Source organism: Mytilus galloprovincialis, chromosome 5 (genome assembly GCF_965363235.1).
Source record: "Mytilus galloprovincialis chromosome 5, xbMytGall1.hap1.1, whole genome shotgun sequence".
NCBI classification, from domain to species: domain Eukaryota; kingdom Metazoa; phylum Mollusca; class Bivalvia; order Mytilida; family Mytilidae; genus Mytilus; species Mytilus galloprovincialis.
This window is the reverse complement of record NC_134842.1, coordinates 53648067-53673436: the sequence shown is the minus strand read 5'-3', so window position 1 is coordinate 53673436 and position 25370 is coordinate 53648067.

Genomic DNA, 25370 nt, shown 5'->3' with positions numbered 1-25370 from the left:
TATAGGCATTTGGGAGGGGCTAATATGTCAATCATCTGTTGATACCAGTGTCCAGCTGTTAATCCCTGACCAAAATATAAATATTGTAGTCTTATCTCATTGTTCTGCAACAAAAATTATTTATATAACATGGAAGTGAACAGAGAAAAAGAAAAAATCTAAGGAGAAAAAATATACCAAAAATGAAAAACAAATACTATGGAAAAGAGTGGGAAAGTATTTTTGAAAGACTCTGCATGACTGCCTGTATAAATTTCTTCTCTTCGATCTTCTTCATTTAAATACAGTTTTATGCATTTTAATTAATTTTTAGTTGACGTGTAATTTTTCAGTTCCATTAAATTAAAAAATCATGTGGAAAAGTATATTTTCAAGAAATGGGTGGTCTTCATCTTTTTATGAACATGTTTTTTGATGCATACTTTTGATGTTCTAGCTAATTTCAGACATAGTTTATTTCTTTTTTAAAATTCAAATGAAAATTATTCTTTATATAAAGAGAATAATGATGTTAAAAATCAGAATGTGAATATATATGTTCAAACTCTTTTAGGTCATTTTTTAGTAGCAATAAACAAAAAAACTATGTTAATTGGACATGCTTTGATACTATATATGCCCTTGAATTTTTACTAGATAACATTTTTGTTCGCTTTGGGGATTCCGTATATCGTCAGATTATCGGAATTCCAATGGGGACTAACTGTGCACCACTTATTGCGGACCTGTTTTTGTATTGTTATGAGTTACAATTTATGACAAAAATAAGCAAAGACCCATCGAAACAACATCTGATAAACAAATTTAATAATACTTTTAGATATTTGGATGATATTTTGGCTCTCAATAATGACGACTTCAGTATGTATATTAATGAAATTTATCCTGTTGAACTTACTTTAAATAAAGCTAATACTAACAATGACCACTGCCCTTTTCTCGATCTTGATATCTATATCACTAATGGAAAGCTGAATACTAAAATTTATGATAAAAGGGATGATTTTTCATTTCCTATCGTTAATTATCCGTTTTTAGATGGTGACGTTCCCTTGTCACCATCTTACGGTGTTTATATATCTCAACTTGTACGATTCGCTCGTGTATGTAACAATGTTTTAGATTTTAACGAGAGAAATTTATGTATTACTGAAAAATTATTACACCAGGGTTTTCGATATCACAAACTAGTCAAAACATTTACTAAATTTTATCATCGGTATAAAGACATTATTCGTAAATATAGCTCAACATGCAGACTTTTAATACGTTCAGGTATTTCGAATCCAATTTTTTATGGTAATATTCTTTATAAAGCACAAAGGTGTCAGTATTCACCTCAGAAACTTACAAAACCTTTGAATAGACTTATTAAGAAGGGATATAATTACGATACTGTTGTCAAGTCATTAAAGATTGCATATTTTGGCGTTAATATTGAGTCATTGATAAGGTCTTTGCATCGGAACTAAACACATTTATTCTAAAAAACAGTTGTTGGCATGACACGGGTTATGTTCTTCTCATATATGTTATGATGGTATGATACTAAACCCCTAACGGGAAGGATTGTGCCTGATGTTCATATGATGAAATCATAATCTTTCAGTCAGTTTAGTTGAAGTCTGGAGCTGGCATGTCAGTTAACTGCTAGTAGTCTGTTGTTATTTATGTATTATTGTCATTTTGTTTATTTTCTTTGGTTACATCTTCTGACATCAGACTCGGATTTCTCTTGAACTGAATTTTAATGTGCGTATTGTTATGCGTTTACTTTACTACATTGGTTAGAGGTATAGGGGGAGGGTTGAGATCTCACAAACATGTTTAACCCCGCCGCATTTTTGCGCCTGTCCCAAGTCAGGAGCCTCTGGCCTTTGTTAGTCTTGTATTATTTTAATTTTAGTTTCTTGTGTACAATTTGGAAATTAGTATGGCGTTCATTATCACTGGACTAGTATATATTTGTTTAGGGGCCAGCTGAAGGACGCCTCCGGGTGCGGGAATTTCTCGCTACATTGAAGACCTGTTGGTGACCCTCTGCTGTTGTTTTTTATTTGGGCGGGTTGTTGTTTCTTTGACACATTCCCCATTTCCATTCTCAATTTTATATTATATGCAGCTGGTCAATCATGTTATTCTCTTATCTTAGACTGTCTGGAAAGAGGCGGTGCTTTGTCTATATTTAATTACTACATCACAGATGTTGGTCAAATCTGTGACGTCAAACTCCCGCCAAATGCCAAGTTAGTGTTGGACAGTTCAAAAATAATGCAAAATTTACAGTATTAGAGCATCAAAGACACAAAGTGTGGTTCTATTGATATAGTAATGGTATCAGAACACTCCTGGGGTGTTCCCAGTGGAATGTTTGTATTTATATTGACTTTATAGGGGTTCTAAGGGGGAAATTCAGTTTTTAGGTCATTTCTCAGAACAATTTTTCATGAGAATTGTAAGGAAAAAATTTAAAATAGATACTTAATGGGTACCCCCCCCCCCCTTTGGCTTGACTTTGATATATATGATTAAAGGGTGTATTTTCTTCAATACCGTATCCCAGTTTTTGGATAATTTGTTTCTAAATGAATTTATAGGTCTCCAAAGATGAACGGTGAAATGAGGTTTGGCACCCAGCAGTTAAATCAATATATCTTCTTACTGGAGGCATATATCAAAAATCTAAGACACGGTGTTGGAGATTGTATACGGTTGATTAAAGCGATGAAAACAAATTTTCACTACCATTTGACATGAATGTGCCATTTTTATCAATGTTCGAAGACCACTTTTTTGGCAATTAATGAGCTATATTTTGAGATTGATCAAACCAAAAATAAATTTATGTATAGATTAAGAAAGAGTTATATATTTTAAAAATCCATTGAGTAGTTTTGGAGAAATTAATCTTTAAAAACTGTTGATTGGAGTCAGAAGATTCTGACTGTAGTGCTACCTTAATTGTATGATATTAGAAATATTATCAAAATCGGGTTATACGGAACAGCCGAAACAGTACTGTATGTATAGGGATTTCGCGGTTAACAAAATTACATAATTTTTCCTATCAGAATCGAAATAATTCATTGCAGCCGTAGATTTGTTTTCATTTAACCACGGTTTGGGCATTTATATTCGTATTTTACCATTCGCTAACACTCAGGATAAAATAATCGAATGTAAATGCCCAACCCAATGTTAAATAAAAACAAATCTACGGCTGCCCTGACTTATTTCTTAATTATATAAAATCTAAAAGACTTAGACAAATCCAATGCACGAGTTCGCTATTTATCTATATTTATGTTAATATCGGCTTATATGACCGTCAGCAGTTTTTAGAGGTCACTACGATGATTAATTAGATGGAGTCTAAACTAAAATACACAGGAAACAAGGACTGTAATTCTTATTGTTATTAAAACATTTCATATCAGTATTACAAACCTAATCTTGAAGTCTATCCTTTTTTTTGGAGAAAAAAAATTAAATTTAAATGTGACGTCACTTTTGTGCGTTGATCTCTTCAGCTTACATTTAATACGTTGTCCGGCTGTGCCTTTTTAGCTCACCTGGCCCGAAGGGCCAAGTGAGCTATTCCCATCACTTTGCGTCCGGCGTCCGTCGTCGTCGTCCGTCGTCGTCCGTCGTCCGTCGTCGTCCGTCGTCCGTCGTCGTTAACTTTTACAAAAATCTTCTCCTCTGAAACTACTGGGCCAAATCAAACCAAACTTGGCCACAATCATCATTGGGGTATCTAGTTTAAAAAATGTGTGGCGTGACCCGGTCAACCAACCAAGATGGCCGCCACGGCTAAAAATAGAACATAGGGGTAAAATGCAGTTTTTGGCTTATAACTCAAAAACCAAAGCATTTAGAGCAAATCTGACATGGGGTAAAAATGTTTATCAGGTCAAGATCTATCTGCCCTGAAATTTTCAGATGAATCGGTCAATCGGTTGTTGGGTTACTGCCCCTGAATTGGTAATTTTGAGGAAATTTTGCTGTTTTTGGTTATTATCTTGAATATTATTATAGATAGAGATAAACTGTAAACAACAATAATGTTCAGCAAAGTAAGATCTACAAATAAGTCAACATGACCAAAATGATCAGTTGACCCGTTTAGGAGTTATTGCCCTTTATAGTCAAGTTTTAACCATTTTTCGTAAATTAAAGTAATCTTTTACAAAAATCTTCTCCTCTGAAACTACTGGGCCAAATTAATCCAAACTTGGCCACAATCATCTTTGGAGTATCTAGTTTAAAAAATGTGTGGCGTGACCTGGTCAACCAACCAAGATGGCCGCCATGGCTAAAAATAGAACATAGGGGTAAAATGCAGTTTTTGGCTTATAACTCAAAAACCAAAGCATTTTGAGGAAATCTGACATGGGATAAAAATGTTTATTAGGTCAAGATCTATCTGCCCTGAAATTTTCAGATGAATCGGTCAATCGGTTGTTGGGTTGCTGCCCCTGAATTGGTAATTTTGAGGAAATTTTGCTGTTTTTGGTTATTATCTTGAATATTATTATAGATAGAGATAAACTGTAAAAAGCAATAATGTTCAGCACAGTAAGATCTACAAAAAAGTCAACATGACCAAAATGGTCAGTTGACCCGTGTAGGAGTTATTGCCCTTTATAGTCAATTTTTAACCATTTTTTGTAAATTAAAGTTATCTTTTACAAAAATCTTCTCCTCTGAAACTACTGGGCCAAATTAATCCAAACTTGGCCACAATCATCTTTGAGGTATCTAGTTTAAAAAATGTGTGGCGTGACCTGGTCAACCAACTAAGATGGCCGCCACAGCTAAAAATAGAACATAGGGGTAAAATGCAGTTTTTGGCTTATAACTATGAAACCAAAGCATTTAGAGCAAATCTGACAAGAAGTTAAATTGTTAATCAAGTCAATATCTATCTGCCCTGAAATTTTCAGTTGAATCAGTCAACCCGTTGTTGGGTTGCTGCCCCTGAATTGGTAATTTTGAGGAAATTTTGCTGATTTTGGTTATTATCTTGAATATTATTATAGATAGAGATAAACTGTAAACAGCAATAATGTTCATCAAAGTAAGATCTACAAAAAGGTCAACATGACGAAAATGGTCAGTTGACCCGTTTAGGAGTTATTGCCCTTTATAGTAAATTTTTAACCATTTTTCGTAAATTAAAGTAATCTTTTACAAAAATCTTCTCCTCTGAAACTACTGGGCCAAACTAATCCAAACTTGGCCACAATCATCTTTGGGGTATCTAGTTTAAAAAATGTGTGGCATGACTTGGTCAACCAACTAAGATGGCCGCCACAGCTAAAAATAAAACATAGGGGTAAAATGCAGTTTTTGGCTTATAACTATGAAACCAAAGCATTTAGAGCAAATCTGACAAGAAGTTAATTTGTTAATCAAGTCAATATCTATCTGCCCTGAATTTTTCAGATGAATTGGACAACTGGTTGTTGGGTTGCTGCCCTCCAAATGGTAATTTTTAAAGAAATTTTGCCGTTTTTGGTTATCTTGAATACTATTATAGATAGCGATAAACTGTAAACAGCAATAATGTTCAGCAAAGTAAGATCTACAAATAAGTCAACATGACCTTAATGGTCAATTGACCCCTTAAGGAGTTATTGCCCTTTATAGTCAATTTTTAACAATTTTCATTAATTTGGTAAATTTATGTAAATTTTTACCAAATATAGTTCTCTGTTACTAATGGGCAAAGTTCATTATAGATAATATTGTAAGAAGCAAAATCGTTCAGAAAGTAAGAACTTCAAACACATCACCATCACCAAAATACAATTTTGTCATGAATCCATTTGTGTCCTTTGTTTAATATGCACATAGACCAAGGTGAGCGACACAGGCTCTTTAGAGCCTCTAGTTTGTGAGGTGATTTAGGTTTTTTACGTATTTGTTTTTATCTGTAGTCATGTATATCCATTGTATAGTCATGTTTATGAATTTACTGTTTGCAAAAGTATGAATTATTCTAAATACTAAGAATTTTCCTATACCAGGCAGATAATCTTAGCCACAACTTTTTGGAACTTTTGGTCCTCAATGCTCTTTAACTTTGGCTTTCGAACTTCTGTTTATCTGAGCGTCACTGATGAGTTTTGTGTGGACGAAACGCGTGTCTGGCGTATTAAATTATAAGCCTGGTATCTTTTGATAGATATTGTTTGTGTTTCTCTGTCCTGTATGTTCTCCAATTTATTTGTATTGTAGTCATGTCATGTAATGTTGGCATTTTAATGTTATATTTAACATTGTCATAAAAGCGGGAGGTTTTGCTAACAACGAAACCGGGTTCAACCCACCGTTTTTATTAAAATGTCCTGAACCAAGTCTGGAAAATTGCCATTGTCATAATAATGTTCGTTTTTGTGTGTGTTGTATTTTAGTGTTGTGTTTCTTTTGTGTCGTTGTTCTCTTATATTTGATGTGTTTCCCCAGTTTTAGTTTGTAATCAGGATTTGTTTTTCAAATCGATTGATGAATTTCGAACAGCGGTATACTACTGTTGCCTTTCTTCATCAATCCTAAGCATTGTATAGTGTTTATTGCAGACTACGTTTTAGTATGTTATGAATCAAATATGAGAATTTTAATCACATCGGGGAACATGAATTTGTCAGCTAGTGTCCTTTAAAGAAAATGAAAATAATTTATAAACCTAACTATAATTAAATTAATTTCAGTCAAAATTACAAGTGAACAGTTTTATTAACTGAAAACTTTCGCTTCAAATTTCTAAGTTTAATTTTCAATACAAGTCATACCTCTGCCATCCCTGATTGAATTCCCTGCTTCATTTTTATCTTCAGCACTATTACTCAAAAATCTCTAGACATACTTAATTTTAATTTTAGTTTCTTGTGTACAATTTGGAAATTAGTATGGCGTTCATTATCACTGGACTAGTATATATTTGTTTAGGGGCCAGCTGAAGGACGCCTCCGGGTGCGGGAATTTCTCGCTACATTGAAGACCTGTTGGTGACCCTCTGCTGTTGTTTTTTATTTGGTCGGGTTGTTGTCTCTTTGACACATTCCCCATTTCCATTCTCAATTTTATTTTTTACAGAGTTTGTCTTTAGTGCCGTGTGGAGGCAGTAGAGTGCCTCCCCGTGCTTCAGGTTTATGCTCTTATAATATACTAGATTATGGAGTGTGTGTCCGAGCGAGAACTGCTCTAGTTCATTACTTTAGGAATATTTATCAAACAGTAGTATTTCAATATTCAGCCCCATTTTACTATTTAGTCAGCCATCAGTCCTACCCTGATCTACCCTATCTTTTTCGGGTAATTTATACTGATAGCGTTTGACATTTTAGCCGAACAAATTTATCCATTTTATATAACTTAAATTATTGTATGCTGGTTCATATTCTGGACGCCAATCTTTACTCCTTTATTATATAATTCACTAACAAAATAATTATGAAGCTTAGAAATGGAAAATAACTAAATACTAAACTTGTTCAAAGGGTATCTACACGTCTCAATCTTCAAAATCGGTTATCTAAAAATACTACCATCGCTAACTTTTTTAACAATAAAAATCGTGGTTTCCCTTCTATCGATAAGTGTCATGCCAAAAAATGACTTACATGTCCCCGTCTTTCCACCAACAATACGGTAAGGTCCACGTTTAATGGTCGCACATTTTCTATAAATTTAGAAACTGATATAACTTGAAAAACAAACAGTATTATTTATTTACTCACATGAAACAAACCGGGGTGTGGTATTCAGTACGTAGGAGAAACTGGACGATATTTATCTAAACGCACTCAAGAACATCTGTATCGTTTTAAAAGACCCAATAAATTCAAAAGTATCATTTGCCATCTGATGCATCCATCTTTACTGCTGAAGCAGAAGCAATAATGTTGGCTTTGAAATTTATTGCTTCTTCAGATAAATCCAAATTTATTATATGTTCGGATTCACTTTCATGCTTACAAGCTATACAAAATACTAAAATTAAAAACCCAACAATTCTCAAAATTTTATATGTAATGAGGAATTTAAAAATTCTTCTTGAAGAAATAATATTTCTATGGGTTCCGAGTCATGTTGGAATTCTTGGAAACACAGCTGTAGACCTTGAGGCAAAGAATGCCCTGGGTGACCCTCTATCTAACTGTGATATACCATATACTGATTTTAAATCTAATATTAGAGAATATGTTTTTAATATATTGAAAAATAAATGGAGTAAAAAAGATGATAATAAATTGCATGAAATTAAACCTAATTTAGGCAAACCTTTTAATAATATTATGTGCAGAAAAGATCAGTGTGTTATTACTAGATGTCGTATTGGTCATACTAGAGTAACACACGAGTATCTTTTAAAAAATGAAGATGAACCACAATGTGTACCTTGCAACTGCAAGTATACTATTAAACATGTTTTAATTAATTGTATTGACTTTGCTGATATTCGTAAGAAGCATTTCAATGTCAATAATATGTATGATTTATTCAATAATGTTCCCTTTACAAATATTGTTGCTTTTTTAAAAGAAATTGGAATTTATTATAGAATATAAGAATGTTATTATATATTTAAATCGATTTTAATTTTTATCACGTTATTTTACTGTTGATTTTTATTTGTATATAATAAATTTGCTTTAGTAAAGAATTTTAGTATATTGAAGGACTTTTTGTCTTATTTTAAAAATATGCTTTAAATTATAAAAATTATTCGAATTAGCTCTCGCCGCGATATAGCCTTTTTGTGCTAATGCGGCGTAAAGCAACAAACAATCAATCAATCAATCAAAAGTACCATTTACCAACACCTTAAGAAGCACAACCATCCTTTTAAATATTTAGCAGTTCAACCTTTAGAAGTAGTAAGCAGCCTAGTGAATCGCATTCAAAGTTTGTACGATCACGGAAAATAATTGAATTAAATTGGATTAAAAAATTACAGACAGTTTTTCCTCTCGTTCTTAATGATAATATCATGGGAATTGGTAATATATCTAGAACCAATTCCGTTAACATTTTGGATGTAGTTTCTAAAACTGTTCGTAAAAAACGTTCTCACGGTCGTAGAACAAATCGCAATCAAAGAAAATTTCGGGCCAATCATACCAATATTTTGGACCTAATTTATATTTCAAAAAACAACGGCAGACATTATCTGTTAACAAAACTCTGTTCGATACCGGTTAATAAGTTAAATAAAATTTAAGAGGATTGCAACACAATTTCATATAGCAGTCCTAAGTATGAAATTGTTCAAATTATTATGGCATATTGTTATTCTAAATTATTTCCCAAAATTGATCGCCCTGAAGATCATAAAAAACATTTTATTAAAATTAAGTATGTCCATAAAGGCTTTGATTTTGTAAATATTGCAGGTATATTTAACGACCATTCTGTTAAAGAACAAATTCCTGGATATTTTGACAATACTGAGCTACCTCTTATTTGTTATATTTACAAGAAATCTACCCGGAAATTTGTGTTTAATTATAGTCAATTGTGTAAAGATGTTAATATCAGTGAAAATACACCTACTTCATGCAATTGCAGTAATTCCGAATATATTTATGGACCCATTTCCCATGTTATAACAGGAGATCTTAACATCGTTCAAGACCGAGAGTTAAAATCATTCCTCAGTAAAGGACCTAAATATCGTCCCCCGTCTATTATTAATTGGAATGAGTGTCGTAATATCATCCACGACTCGCTCCATACTTACTGTATGAAATGGATAAAACGGGAAAAAGCTGACAAAAAATCTTTGGACTCTTTTTTTAATTCAGTAATGAAGATAGTTGATATACGTATTCAACATTTTAAAGAACATTTTACTATTAACAATAACCACTATAAACCTATTTCTCGTATCAAACATAAACTAAAAGAACTAGCCAAGGAATTTGTTTATGTCCCGGCCGATAAAGCTGCTAATAATATTATTATTGTTTGACGTAAATTTTACATTGAGGTTCTGAAAAAGGAAATCACCAATTCACCAACATTCCAACTGACTCCATTTTCAGAAAACGAAATCTGTAACAAACATAAACTTTTAGCCACCGCTTTCAAGCAGAGCCAAATACAATGAAAGTCCCAACTATGTATTGGCTTCCGAAGCTACACAAAACCCCTTACAAATATAGATTTACTTCCTCTTCAAGCCATTGTTCAACTACTAAATTGTCTATTCTTCTTACACTTGGTACAATTATAAACCTGATAATAAATTGTTCAAATAAGGCCTTCGAAAATAGTGGAATAAATTACTTTTGGAGTGTCAAGAACTCGTTGGAAGTACTTGATAAATTGCATGCTTATATTGGTGATTTTGAATCTGTTCAAAGTTTTGATTTTTCTACACTGTATACCACATTGCCTCACATTCTCATTAAGAAAAAATTCACACACCTAATTAAATGGGCATTCAAAAAATCAGAATGTGAATATATATGTTCAAACTCTTTTAGGTCATTTTTTAGTAGCAATAAACAAAAAAAAAACTATGTTACTTGGACATGCTTTGATACTATATATGCCCTTGAATTCGCTTTGGGGATTCCGTATATCGTCAGATTATCGGAGTTCCAATGGGGACTAACTGTGCACCACTTATTGCGGACCTGTTTTTGTATTATAATGAGTTACAATTTATGACAAAAATAAGCAAAGACCCATCGAAACAACATCTGATAAACAAATTTAATAATACTTTTAGATATTTGGATGATATTTTAGCTCTCAATAATGACGACTTCAGTATGTATATTAATGAAATTTATCCTGTTGAACTTTCCCCAAAGGTGACTGGGGAATAGAAATATGGTCACTTGGTCTTCTCCCGACCGGCAGTAAAACGCTTGCCGAAGTGGGGCGTCCGTTTGGCTGTGCGGGATGTATCAAGTTTGCAGTCACGTCCGGTCAGAAGGGGGACGTTAAATCCGATGCCTCGTGTAAATAGAGTGCCACGCTCTTTGCACGTTAAGAACCCTTGCGACAACTCTTTGAGGGGTCCGTAGGTGGCCTGTTGCAAGGCAAAATTTGTCCCTATCCAATATACCCTCCTTTTCCAGTGGCAGTCCAAATTTCCCCGACCATCATCCTAGATGGCCTCTATTACAACAACCTACCTATTGTATTTATTGTTAACTTGTTCTCGTCCTGAATATGCATGAAATATTTGCCATTGGACGTTAAGCAACCAACAATCAATCAATCATTATCCTGTTGAACTTACTTTAAATAAAGCTAATACTAACAATGACCACTGCCCTTTTCTCGATCTTGATATCTATATCACTAATGGAAAGCTGAATACTAAAATGTATGATAAAAGGGATGATTTTTCATTTCCTATCGTTAATTATCCGTTTTTAGATGGTGACGTTCCCTTGTCACCATCTTACGGTGTTTATATATCTCAACTTGTACGATTCGCTCGTGTGTGTAACAATGTTTTAAATTTTAACGAGAGAAATTTATGTATTACTGAAAAATTATTACACCAGGGTTTTCGATATCACAAACTAGTCAAAACATTTACTAAATTTTATCATCGGTGAGTTTAATTGAAGTCTGGAGCTGGTATGTCAGTTAACGGCTAGTAGTCTGTTGTTATTTATTATTATTGTCATTTTGTTTATTTTCTTTGGTTACATCTTCTGACATCAGACTCGGACTTCTCTTGAACTGAATTTTAATGTGCGTATTGTTATGCGTTTACTTTTCTACATTGGTTAGAGGTATAGGGGGAGGGTTGAGATCTCACAAACATTTTTAACCCCGCCGCATTTTTGCGCCTGTCCCAAGTCAGGAGCCTCTGGCCTTTGTTAGTCTTGTATAATTTTAATTTTAGTTTCTTGTGTACAATTTGGAAATTAGTATGGCGTTCATTATCACTGGACTAGTATATATTTGTTTAGGGGCTAGCTGAAGGACGCCTCCGGGTGCGGGAATTTCTCGCTACATTGAAGACCTGTTGGTGACCCTCTGCTGTTGTTTTTTATTTGGTCGGGTTGTTGTCTCTTTGCCACATTCCCCATTTCCATTCTCAATTTTATTAATGTTTTTTTCTAATCTTAGATATGCACTCATATTCACTTCCTTATAAACAGAATGTTACAAAATGTATTTATATTTTTTTTATTTCGATTATACCACCAAATTAAGTACAAACAATTATGTCGGCAATACCAAATACGCGAAGTGCTCGGGGGTATAGTGGAAGTACGTCGGCAGTTTTTGAAGCATAAGTTGTTATGGTCACATTAATTATTAGATTTCACTTTAATTTTTATTTGAAAGTTCATCTCCCAAATTTCGTCATGAGATGCGTTAGATAAATATTCTGTCTCGAATATATTGTTTAATACTGTTTGAACTATCGGGAGAGACAGATCAAATGAAATTTGTAATGGTTTCAATTTGAGAAAATTGTGCGATTCTACCAGAACACGTTAATCCAGCTGGTATAGTTTATTTAACAGGTAAGGATAGCTATCAACCTTGGAGATTTTTTTTAACAAAATATTCCTTCCATTTTAATGAGTGAAAGTTAGTCTAGACTTTAAACATCTTCCATTTTTCTGATTTGTCAAAAATTTATGCTTTAGCATTTTACACGTTTCAAAATAAATGTCACCTATAAATGTAAACACTTAATGTTCCAAGGTCACAATAGTGACAGAGGATAGATGATACAGCAAATGTATGAAATTTAAATGATAGTAACGAAAAACATTGTCAATAGTTTTTGACCAACAATTTACTGTACTACTGATAATATCTTTTATCTTTTCTCCATGAGTTGTTTATCGGGTCATAATAATTTATCACCTCCTTCTATTTGTTTTGTTTAGGGAAAGAAATAGATTAATCTGTCAAAATGTTTGCTTTTCACGATTTAGTATACATTAAATTACTTTCAAGAAAAGCTTGGTAATTGTTTGCTTGCCATAAATTCTCATCTTGTTGAAATGTTTTCAAGTACTAAACTAAATAACTTCTATGTCGTAAAAATATTACATAGTAAGAGCGAAGTGTTTAACTTTATTATCTTTATTTTTACATAGAATTCCCAGGTTCAAATGTTTCAAAATACCTGTACAAAGTACCAATAAAGTTATAAATTTTATAATTCATAATACTTGCGTCGTTGTTTTTTTTTTTTTTTTGGTCACCCTTCCAACTCAACTTTTTTGTATATACACATTTGTTTAACGGAGCACTAGCTGTCAAATTCATGTTCATCAATTTGATTCACATTCCCATATTTGGCAGGATTCACCACAGAATAAAAATCATCGATGGGGGAGAATGTTCGTCGAGTCAGAGATTTTGTGTTGCGTTGTCGAATCGATTCCTTGTGAATTGATTATACGTTATATGCTTAACGTGTATTTGTCAAACATAGCTAATTTGGAAAAAGCCCGTCTCGCATACATTTTAACTTGTTCCTTTAAATGGTAAATTACTTGTTATTACAAATTAAACAAAGAGAGGAAACACCTGATGATGTTTCCCAGATCGCAAATTGATTGATAACCATGTAAAGCATCTATCCAAATTATAAAAGTCTCAAAATAAACAATTTAACATGGCATGGGCTCAATAATTTGTAGCTTTGTTTCGAGTGTGTTTAGTCTAGACGTTATATAATTGTATACTATAGATAGAATTATATGTAAATCAATGTTTTTACCTGTATCAGAATGATTTTGCTTGGATCGAATGATTCAAATAAAAGATTTACTTTTGTGTCACATGTTGACATTCTTTTTCTTTATATAACCAAACACGCACACTGCATGCGTTATCCATCTCTAGGTAAGGGGTTGAATCGAAGTTCACGTGAATAGGATTCAATGTTGTCGAATTAAATTTGCAAGTGAATAATTCCTCATCAATGTTTCTTGGCTTTATTTGACAAAATTGAACCATACTGGCTGCTTAACGCCAATTAGTATTTCACTATCTAAATTTCATTAGTGTTGAACCAAATTAAATAAATCAAACTTAAGATTTTTTATATTTCTCGTAGCTATTGCCCCTTTAATCTTAATTCATTCTCTGTAAAAATCTAAATTCATGCTAAACTTTCCCCTGCTGAACTTATATGTCATTAGTAGTACAAAAACAAATTTGTTGTTAATCAACTTATTCGGAAAACTAAATAATAAAATATTAGTTCTTGGAGAAAAAAAATAGTCAAATGGTACAAACATTACTTTTAAAAAAAATATGATACAAAGCAGATAAATAAATATAAAGTTTAAAACAAAAACAAAAATATTTTATAAATTATAAGCAGATATTTTGATAATCCAATCTGTTGAAAATGAAATTTTGCAATTGCTCATTTTGATTATACCCTAGGTCGCAGAACATAACAAATTAACGCATGCGAAGATTTATTTTTTGATAAGATTAAAAAATCGATACGGAAATGGTGATAATCAATTTTGACTAGTACTATTTCACTATTTGTATTTCATTACTGATTGAGCCAAAACAAATAATACATTAGATTTTTCATATATCTCGTAGCTTTAACATATATTTATAACCAATTATAATATGACGACCTTTTATCGTCAACCAGTATAATCACTATATATTTACCTTAAGGGAAAACGCAGTTATACACAAAACAGCTGTTCCGCGTTACGACCAACTTATTTATACGGCCAGATATTCTAAATGTTCGACATCAAAATCGCCAGTTTACGAAGGCCAATAGTCAGATACAATACATTTATCTCTATTCCACAGCAAAATAAACAAATCAGTCCATTTCAATTTTATTTTTCATGGTAAAATTTCATAAAAGGAAAATTGCGCGAAATGATGTTATTGTCTTTGCATGGCAACGAAACAAGGTACCGTCACAAATATTTTTCCGTAAACAAAAAACTAAATGTTAATACCGGGCATTTCAAAGCTTCTTGTACGTATCAGAACGAATAAAATTACACGAGAAATATGTGTAAGTATCAAAAACGATTAAAAAAAATAATCATTTAATTGTATGATATTAAAAATGTTATCAAAATTGGGTTAAACGTGACAGCCGAAACTACCGTATGTATGGGGATTTCGCGGTTAAATACATTACCTAACTTGTCCTATAAGAACCGAAATACTTCATGGCAGCCGTAGATTTGTTTTCATTTAACCACGGTTTGGGCATTTGTATTCGTACGTTACTATTCGCTAACGTTCAGGATAAAATAATCGAATGTAAATGCCCAACCCACGGTTAAATGAAAAAAAATCTACGACTGCCTTGACTTATTTCTTAATTATATAAAATCTAATAGACTTAGACAAATCCAATGCATGAGTTCGCTATCTATTTACCTATATTTATGTTAATATCGGCTAAATATCGTCAGCAGTCTTTAGAGGTCACTACGATGATTAATTAGACGGAGTCTAGACTAAATAAAACACAGGAAACAAGGACTGTAATTTTCATTGTTATAAATTCATTTCATATCAGTATTACATACCTAATCTTGAAGTCTATCCTATTTTTGGGGAAAAACAAGTAAACTTGAGTGTGACGTCACTTTTGTGCGTTGATCTCTTCAGCTTACATTTAAAAAGTAAAATCACAAAAATACTGAACCCAGAAAAGAATCCAATCGGAAAGTCCATAATCACAAAGTCATGGCAAAATCAAATGACAAAACACATCAAAAACGAATGGACAAGAACTGTCATATTCCTGACTTGGTACAGGCATTTTCAAATGTAGAAAATGGTGGATTAAACCTGGTTTTAAACCGCCAAATTTCTCACTGTGTAACAGTCTTATCAAATTCAGTTATATTTACAATGATGCGTGAACTAAACAGACATAATAAATAAAATAGTCAAAATATGGGTACAGCAGTCACCATCGTGTAACAATTTTAAAAGGAACAATTTAACAGAACACAAAAAAACATCTATCTACAAACACCTTCATTGATTCGCGTGTCTGACGTAAGAATATTTTTATACGTCACATAAATTTGTCGTTCAATATATATATACAAGACATTCCGACAGGGCCGCAATACTCTTGATCATCTTGTTCGATTCGAATCATTTGTCCGTAATGGTTTTGCGAAAAATGAACATGTGGTGTCGGTCTTTTTTTACCTTGAGAAGGCCTACGATACTGCATGGAAATATGGTATTTTAAAAGATCTATTTGATATGGGGTTGAAAGGCAATATGCCTAATTTTATTTCTAATTTTCTCTCTAACAGACAATTTAATGTTAGAGTTAATTCGACCATGTCTGATCTGTATGATCAAGAGATGGGTGTCCCTCAGGGGAGTATTTTGTTTGTTACATTATTTAGTCTTAAAATCAACAGCCTTGTTGAAGTTTTAAAAAGTAATATTGAAGCTTCATTGTACGTTGATGATTTTTTAATATGTTACAGAGGCATAAATATGAATAACAAAGAAAGACAATTACAATTATGCCTTGGAAGAATTGAAAAATGTGCCTCGGAAAATGGTTTTAAATTTTCCACGTCAAAAACGGTCGGGATGCATTTTTGTAAAAATTGCATCTTGATCCAGAACTCACTTTGAACGGCAACCCAATTAAAATGGTTGATGAAACCAAATTTCTTGGGTTAATTTTCGATAAAAAGTTAACCTTTCTACCCCATATCAAAATGTTAACATCGAGATGTTTAAAAGCTTTAGATATTTTAAAAGTTGTCGGCAGCACTGACCGGGGTGCTGATCGCAACATTTTACTTAATTTATATAGATCTCTAGTTAGATCTAAACTAGATTATGGCTCTGCAAGGAAGTCCTACATACAGATAAGTCCTACATACAGATTCTCGATGCTGTGAATCATCAAGGTTTGCGTCTCTGTCTTGGCGCATTTAGGCTGATTAGCACTCACTCTCTGACAGACGTTTGAAGCTTGGACTTCAATATGCTGTCAAACTAAAAGCCTATTTAGATAATCCTGCCTACAGCTGTGTTTTTAATCCGATTTATGAAGATATTTTTGCAAAACATGAAAATAAAATTCCTCCGTTAGGTATACGTTTAAAACCACATTTAGCTTCTTTTGATTTAAAATCTGTTGCTCAATTTAAAACTTGCAAATGTCCTCCATGGGAACTTCCCAAACCAAAAATGATATTTGATCTCCGTGAACACAATAAAAATAAAACAAATCCTCTTTTAATTCAGCAACACTATGCTGAAATTAAAGCCGATTATCTAGATTTTTCAACTGTCTATACTGATGGATCAAAAGATGGTGACAGAGTTGCATCTGCTGCTGTCTTCAGGGACAGAGCTGCAACTCTCCGTTTGCCATCTGACGCATCCATCTTTACTGCTGAAGCAGAAGCAATAATTTTGGCTTTGAAATTTATTGCTTCTTCAGATAAATCCAAATTTATTATATGTTCGGATTCACTTTCATGCTTACAAGCTATACAAAATACTAAAATTAAAAACCCAACAATTCTCAAAATTTTATATGTAATGAGGAATTTAAAAGTTCTTCTGAAAGAAATAATATTTCTATGGGTTCCGAGTCATGTTGGAATCCTTGGAAACGCAGCTGTAGACCTTGAGGCAAAGAATGCCCTGGGTGACCCTCTATCTTACTGTGATATACCATATACTGATTTTAAATCTAATATTAGAGAATATGTTTTTAATATATTGAAAAATAAATGGAGTAAAAAAGATGATAATAAATTGCATGAAATTAAACCTAATTGAGGCAAACCTTTTAATAATATTATGTGCAGAAAAGATCAGTGTGTTATTTCTAGATGTATTGGTCATACTAGAATAACACACGAGTATCTTTTAAAAAATGAAGATGAACCACAATGTGTTCCTTGCAACTGCAAGTATACTATTAAACATGTTTTAATTAATTGTATTGACTTTGCTGATATTCGTAAGAAGCATTTCAATGTCAATAATATGTATGATTTATTCAAAAATGTTCCATTTACAAATATTGTTGCATTTTTAAAAGAAATTGGAATTTATTATAGAATATAAAACTGTTATTATATTTAAATCGTTTTTAATTTTTATTACGTTATTTTACTGTTGATTTTTATTTGTATATAATCAATTTGCTTTAGTCGAGAATTTTAGTATATTGAAGGACGTTTTGTCTTATTTTAAAAATATGCTTTAAATTGTAAAAATATTCGAATTAGCTCTCGCCGCGATATAGCCTTTTTGTGCTAATGCGGCGCAAAGCAACCAACAATCAATCAATCAATATATACAAGACAATTTAAAAATTTCGCATGGGCAATGTTAGCATACAGGGTTAAAAAATCAAAGTATGTAAGAATTAATTTCAGAAATAGACCGAGATTTAAATAGCCCAAAAGTTATATAGAATTTGAATTTAACAGAACACAAAAAATACGTTGTCCGGCTGTGCGTTTTTTATGTGGTGATTTAGTTTTCTACGTGTTTGTTTTTATTCTGTACTTAGTAACCATTTCGATGTTGACAAATATATCCATTGTATAGTCATTTTTTTGAATTTACTGTTTGCAAAAGTATGAATTATTCTAAATACTAAGAATTTTCTTATCCAAGGCAGATAATCTTAGCCGTATTTGGCACAACTTTTTGGAACTTTTGGTCCCCATTAACTTTGGCTTTCGAATTTTTTGTTATCTGAGCGTCACTGATGAGTTTTTTGTGGACGAAACGCGTGTCTGGCATATTAAATTATAAGCCTGGTATCTTTTGATAGATATTATTTGTGTGTTTCTTTCTTCTGTATGTTCTCCAATTTATTTGTATTGTAATCAAGTCATGTAAAGTTGGCATTTTAATGGTATATTTAACATTGTCATAAAAGCGGAAGGTTTTGCTAGCAACTAAACCAGGTTCAAACCACAACTTTAATTAAAATGTCCTAACTTTAATTAAACTAATTTCAGTCAAAATTACAAGTGAACAGTTTCATTAACTGATAAAAGTTCGATTCAAATTTCAAGTTTAATTTGAATACAAGTAATACCTCTGCCATCCCTGATTTAATTCCCTGCTTCGGTTTTATCTTGGGCACTATTACTAAAAAATCTCTAGACATACTTAAGTTTTTTTCTAATTTTCGATATGCACTCATATTGACTTACTTATAAACAGACTGTTACAAAATGTATTTATTTTTTTTATATTTCGATTATTCCACCAAATTAAGAACAAACAATTTTGTCGGCAATACCAAATACGCGAAGTGCTCGTGAGTATAGTGGAAGTACATCGGCAGTTTTTGAAGCATAAGTTTTTCTGGTCACAATAGTTAAATTTAACTTAAATTTTGATTTGAAAGTTCATTTCCCACATTTCTTCATCAGAAGCGTTAGATAAATATTCTGTCTCGAATATTTTATTTACTACTGTTTGAACTATCGGGAGAGACAGATGCAGTGAAATTTGTAATGGTTTCAATTTAAGGATATTGTGCGAATCTACCAGAACACGTTAATCCAGCTGGTATAGTTTGTTTAACAGGTAACGATAGCTATCTAACTTGGAGATTTTTTTGACAAAATATTCCTTCTATTTTAATTTTAATGAGTGAAAATTAGTCGCGACTTTAAACTCTTCCATTTTTCTGATCTGTCAAAAATTTATGCTTAAGCATTTTACACGTTTCAATATAAACATGATAAATGTCACCTATAAATGTAAACACTTAATGTAACAAGGTCACAATAGTGACAGAGGATAGATGATACAGCAAATGTATGAAATTTAAATGATAGTAACGAAAAACATTGTCAATATGTTTTTGACCAACAGTTTACTGTACTACTCAGAATTTCTTTCATCTTTTCTCCATGAGTTGTTTTTGGGTCATAATAATTTATCACCTCCTTCTTTTTGTTTTGTTTCGGGAGAGAAACAGATTAGTCTGTCAAAATTTTTGCTTTTCACGATTTAGTATACTTTAATTTACTTTCAAGAAAAGCTTGGTAATTGTTTGCTTGTCATAAATTCTCATCTTGAAATGTTATTAGCAGTTTTCAAGTACTAAACTCAGTAAAGTATGTGTCGTAAAAATATTACATAGTAAGAGTGAAGTATTTAACTTTATTATCTTTATTTTCACATATAATTCCCAGGTTTGAATGTTTCAAAATACCTGTACAAAGTACCAATAAAGTTATACATTTTATAATTCATAATACTTACTTCGTTGATTTTTTTTTCATCCTTCCAACTCAACTTTTTTGTATATACACATTTGCCTAAAGGAGCACTAGCTGTCAAATTCATGTTCACCGATTTGATTCACATTCTCATATTTGGCAGGATTCACCACATAATAAAAAAACAACGGTGGGGGGAAAATTCTTCAAATCAGAGATTTTGTGTTGCGTTGTCGAATCGATTCCTTGTGAATTAATTATTAATTATATGCCTAACGTGTATTTGTCAAATATACCTAATTTGCATACTTTTTTTACTTGTTCCTATAAATGGTCAATTACTTGTTATTACAAATTAAACAAAGAGAGGAAACACCTGATGATGTTTCCCAGATGGCAAATTGATTTATAACCATGTAAAGCATTTATCCAAATTATAAAAGTCTCAAAATAAACAATTTAACATGGCATGGGCTCAATAATTTGTAGCTTCGTTTCGAGTGTGTTTAGTCTAGACGTTATATAATTGTATATTATAGATAGAATTATATGTAAATCAATGTTTTTACCTGTATCAGAACGATTTTGCTTGGATCGAATCATTCAAATAAAAGATTTACTTTTGTGTCACATGTTGACATTCTTTTTCTTTATATAACCAAACACGCACACTGCATGCGTTATCCATCTCTAGGTAAGGGGTTGAATCGAAGTTCACGTGATAAGGATTCAATGATGTCGAATTATAAACTTGCAAGTGAATAATTCATCATCAATGTTTCTTGGCGTTATTTGACAAAATTGAACCATACTGGCTGATAAACGCCAATTAGTTTTTCACTATCTAACATTCATTAGTGTTGAACCAAATAAATCAAACTTAAGATTTTTTATATTTCTCGTAGCTATTGCCCCTTTAATCTTAATTCATTCTCTGTAAAAATCTAAATTCGTGCTAAACTTTTCCCTGCCAAACTTATATGTCATTAGTAGTACAAAAAACTATTTGTTGTTATACAAGCTATTCGGAAAACTAATTTTATAAATAATAAAATATTAGTTCTTGGAGAAAAAATAGTAACTTAGTCAAATGGTAGAAACATTACTTTTAGAAAGTAAAAAAATGATACAAGGCAGATATATAAATATAAAGTTTAAAAAAAAACAATAAATATTTTATAAATTATACATGTTATAAGCAGATATTTTGATAATCAAATCTGTTCAAAATGAAATTTATGCAATTGCTCATTTTGATTATAGCCTAGGTCGCAGAACATAAAAAATTAACGAATGCGAAGATCTAATTTTTGATAAGATTAAAAAATTGATATGGAAATGGTGATAATTAATTTTGACAGAATTAACACCATTTGTTCACATTAAATCTTCTATCGATGTTTTTTGTTTAAAAATCATAGTCAGGTGGCAATTTACGGGAGATGATTAAGTTTAGAAATATATCTTTTTCATTTTAGTTTTATTTGCTTACGTTTGATACAGGTTTTTTTTAATTCTTTAATTGTTTTTGAAAATTGGTTAAAAATAATCGTTAAAGGCAATATATGATATAGGATTTTGAGATCTGAGCAGAAAGCTATGCGATATATATCATAGAAAAATAACATGCCCTGAAATCGGTGAAAACTTTTATGTATTTTTTGCATCACGAATATAAATCTTGGAAAAATGGAAGATGTTTGAAGTCTCGACCGATTTTCACTCATTAAAATAGAAAGAATATTTTGTAAAAAAAATCTCCAAGGTTGATAGCTATCGTTGCCTGTCTAAAAAATCAACTTGTAACTTGAAATAGAACAAGCTATCGAGCGCACCTTTAAATCAACAACAAACTAGTCATTACCTTACAAATTATTCAAGATAATAAACGCTAAACAGAAAAACTTGTAACTTAAAATAAAACGAGCTATCGAGCGCACCTTCAATTTAACAACAAACTTACGTCTTTACCTTAAGGTTCATGTGGACCAAGGTTCATGTGGACCCTATGGCTAAAATGGCCGTATTTTCACCTCAAAATTTACTCCGAATACAGGTAAACTAGTGCATCTGGAAAAGTTTTAAGGCATAGCATGCCCTAGATAAATAGAATTCAAATGCATTGTATGATTTAGAAAATTCATAACTTAACTGGATTTTGCCGTACACTTTTTTCGTTCCTGCAAAAGATGATAAAATTAACAAACAGTTGAGTTTACCTTGATATTGTCCACTCAGGTACACAGTTTAAATAACCAATTATTGTCAGGTATCTATTGTCCATCTCATGTCCATGTCAAGCAATACAGCTCACTTCAATTATTACCTGTGGGGAAGTTCTCAAACCTGTTTCCCAACTTAATTTATTTTGGCACCTTCTGGAGGAATGAAAAAAAGTGCACGGCAAAATCCTGGTAAGTTTTTATTTTTCTAAAATATTAAACATATTTGAAATTTATTTATCTAGGGCATGCTATGCCTGAAATGTTTTACAGGTGCGCAGGTTTTTCTGTACTCAGAGTAAATTTTGAGGTGAAAATACGGCCATTTTAGCCATAGGGTCCACATGAACCTTAAACATTTTAAGTATTTTGCAGAAGGTTCACTTTTAACGAATTAACACTCAAATGTTACAGGTTTTTGAAGTAATACAATAAAACCAACGAAATAGGTCAAACCATTTAAGGTTCATCATAAGGAATTGAAAAATATGGCCGTGTTTACACCTCCAAAATTACTATGAGTACAGACAAACTGGTACATCCAGGAAAGTTTTAAGGCATGGCAGGAACTAGATATATAAAAGTTATATGAAGTCTACGTTTCAGAAAATTAAAAACTTACCTGGATTTTGATGTTCATTTTTTTTCCAGTCTGCAGAAGATAGCAAAATAACAAACACCCGAGTTTCATTTGAAACGGTCCACTCAGTTACACAGTTTAAACCTGTTAAATCACTTATTGTTTACAGGTGTCTATTGTCCATCTATTGTCCATTTAAATCAATACTACTCACACCATTGATTATATGAGGGGAGCGTCTCATTCGTTTTCACTACTTAATTGATTTTTGCACCTTCTGCAGGAACGAAAAAAAATGGGTAGCAAAATCTAGAAAAGTTTATAATTTTCTGAAACATAAAATGCATTTAAAATTTATGTATCTATTTCCTGCCATCCCTTAAAACTGTTGCAGGTGTATAGGTTAGTCTGTACTCAGAGTAAAATTTGGGGTGTAAATACGGCCATTTTAGCCAAAAGGTTATGATGAACCTTAATGTTAATTATAATCTTTATTTGTCATATAAGTAACATTATACTTGTGACATAAACAAAAGAAACAACAATAAAATAACTGAGTTAAACACACACATATCTATATATATACAAGTAAAACTAACTAAGAGTCCCCTGTCCTCAGCTCTAAAGACTGTTTTATAAAGGAACCTGTTCTTTTCACTTGGTTTATATTAGAAGGATTTAGTAGGACTACTAGTTTTTCAGTATCAGATAGATTTTGAAACATAGGATTATCTTTTGCCATGTCATTAAAACGTTTATTCGTAAAACGTTAATGTTAAATTATTCTATTAAAACAACAAAATAGGAAATATTTCTCTATAAATCAAAATATCATGGAATCTCAGGACCTAATTAAACATTTAACTTGATACATGAATTTCTTTAAAACCGTACTCATAGATGGAAACCATCATTCTGTCAAATCTGGTGTTCGACAAAGTACTGTTTTGAGACCTGTCTTTTACTTATATATATTAATGACCTGCCATACTACTTGCCCACAGAAGCTCATGCTATTCCCGGATTAAAGATAATATATAGACCAGAGTGACTGCGAGTGGATTTAAACGTCGGATTTCTATCAAGATAAATGTAATGTGTTATCTGTCAACCCTTCTTTATATTTTCCCATGCCTCGTGCTAAATGTGTGTTATATATCAGTATGTATTGTCGGAGTATGTTTCAGTGTGTAAGAGAGACTTGTTCCCCTTCTGCCAATATCTTTTATATTTGTTTTAGACATCATCTTTGTCTGATTAAAATGTAGAAATGGAAGCAAATGTGTTTTTATCTGTCCGTATATAATCGCCTCCATCCATTTTCAAAAGCTATTCGCCAAGTCTGTAACACGTGTGCTTATTTATTCTAAATTAATATCAGAGTTCAATTATTGGTTAAATGTATACCATGGATTCATTTTTTTTCTGGGTATTAATTATCGTGGATTGCTGAAAACTTGGCATTTTCGTGAATATATGATTTCGTAGTTTTGCAAATCTCTGTATATAAAGCCTTTCGACAAAATGTTATTCCTTGAATTCGTGGTTCACCTGTTCCAACAAAACCTTCGAAAATTAGTATCCAACGATTATTAATGAATCCACAGTAATTTATTTTATTTTGCTTGGTTATAATTTCAAGCAGAAGATGTCATCTCCATTTTAATTGATTAATTCTATTTAACGAACGAATAGTGTTGTCGATCATATAATTTTAAGGACGGGTTTCCTATTTGTTTGAACAGAAGATACTTGTCTTGTGATTTAGGATGGTGTTTTTATTGCAACGAACATTTTGTCAGATGGTCTTTCCTCTTTTTGAAAAAAATGGTGTAAACGGGAAAAATCAGACAACAAATCTCTTGATTCTTAATTTAATAAACGTACGCATTTTGTAAAAACAAGAATATCACATTTGGAAAATAATATATATATAATAATATAATAAATAAAGAGTACAGAATTGCATATTTCCAGAATAAACTTCAAGAACTCAGTTTCAAAGCGGTTTGTGTTTGTACTGGCTGACAAAATAGTCAACAACGTGATGATGGTTTGCCCTAAATACTACCCGGACGTTCTTCAGACCGACATTTTAAATTTATCTACATTCAAGTCCATGCGCTCCACAGAGAGTCGTAAAGTAAACACACATATCATAACAACATCACAGCTTAGGGCTTCTTCTGAACATTTGAAGGTCCCTACGATGTATTGGTTACCTAAGCTACACAGAAAAACCAGTATACTATCGTTTCATTTCGGCCTCTAGTAAGTGTTCTACAACTAATATTTCTGTGCTTTTAACAAGTTCATTAACTACTATCAAAGAACTTTTCTTTACTACTGTAATACAATATATGAAAATAG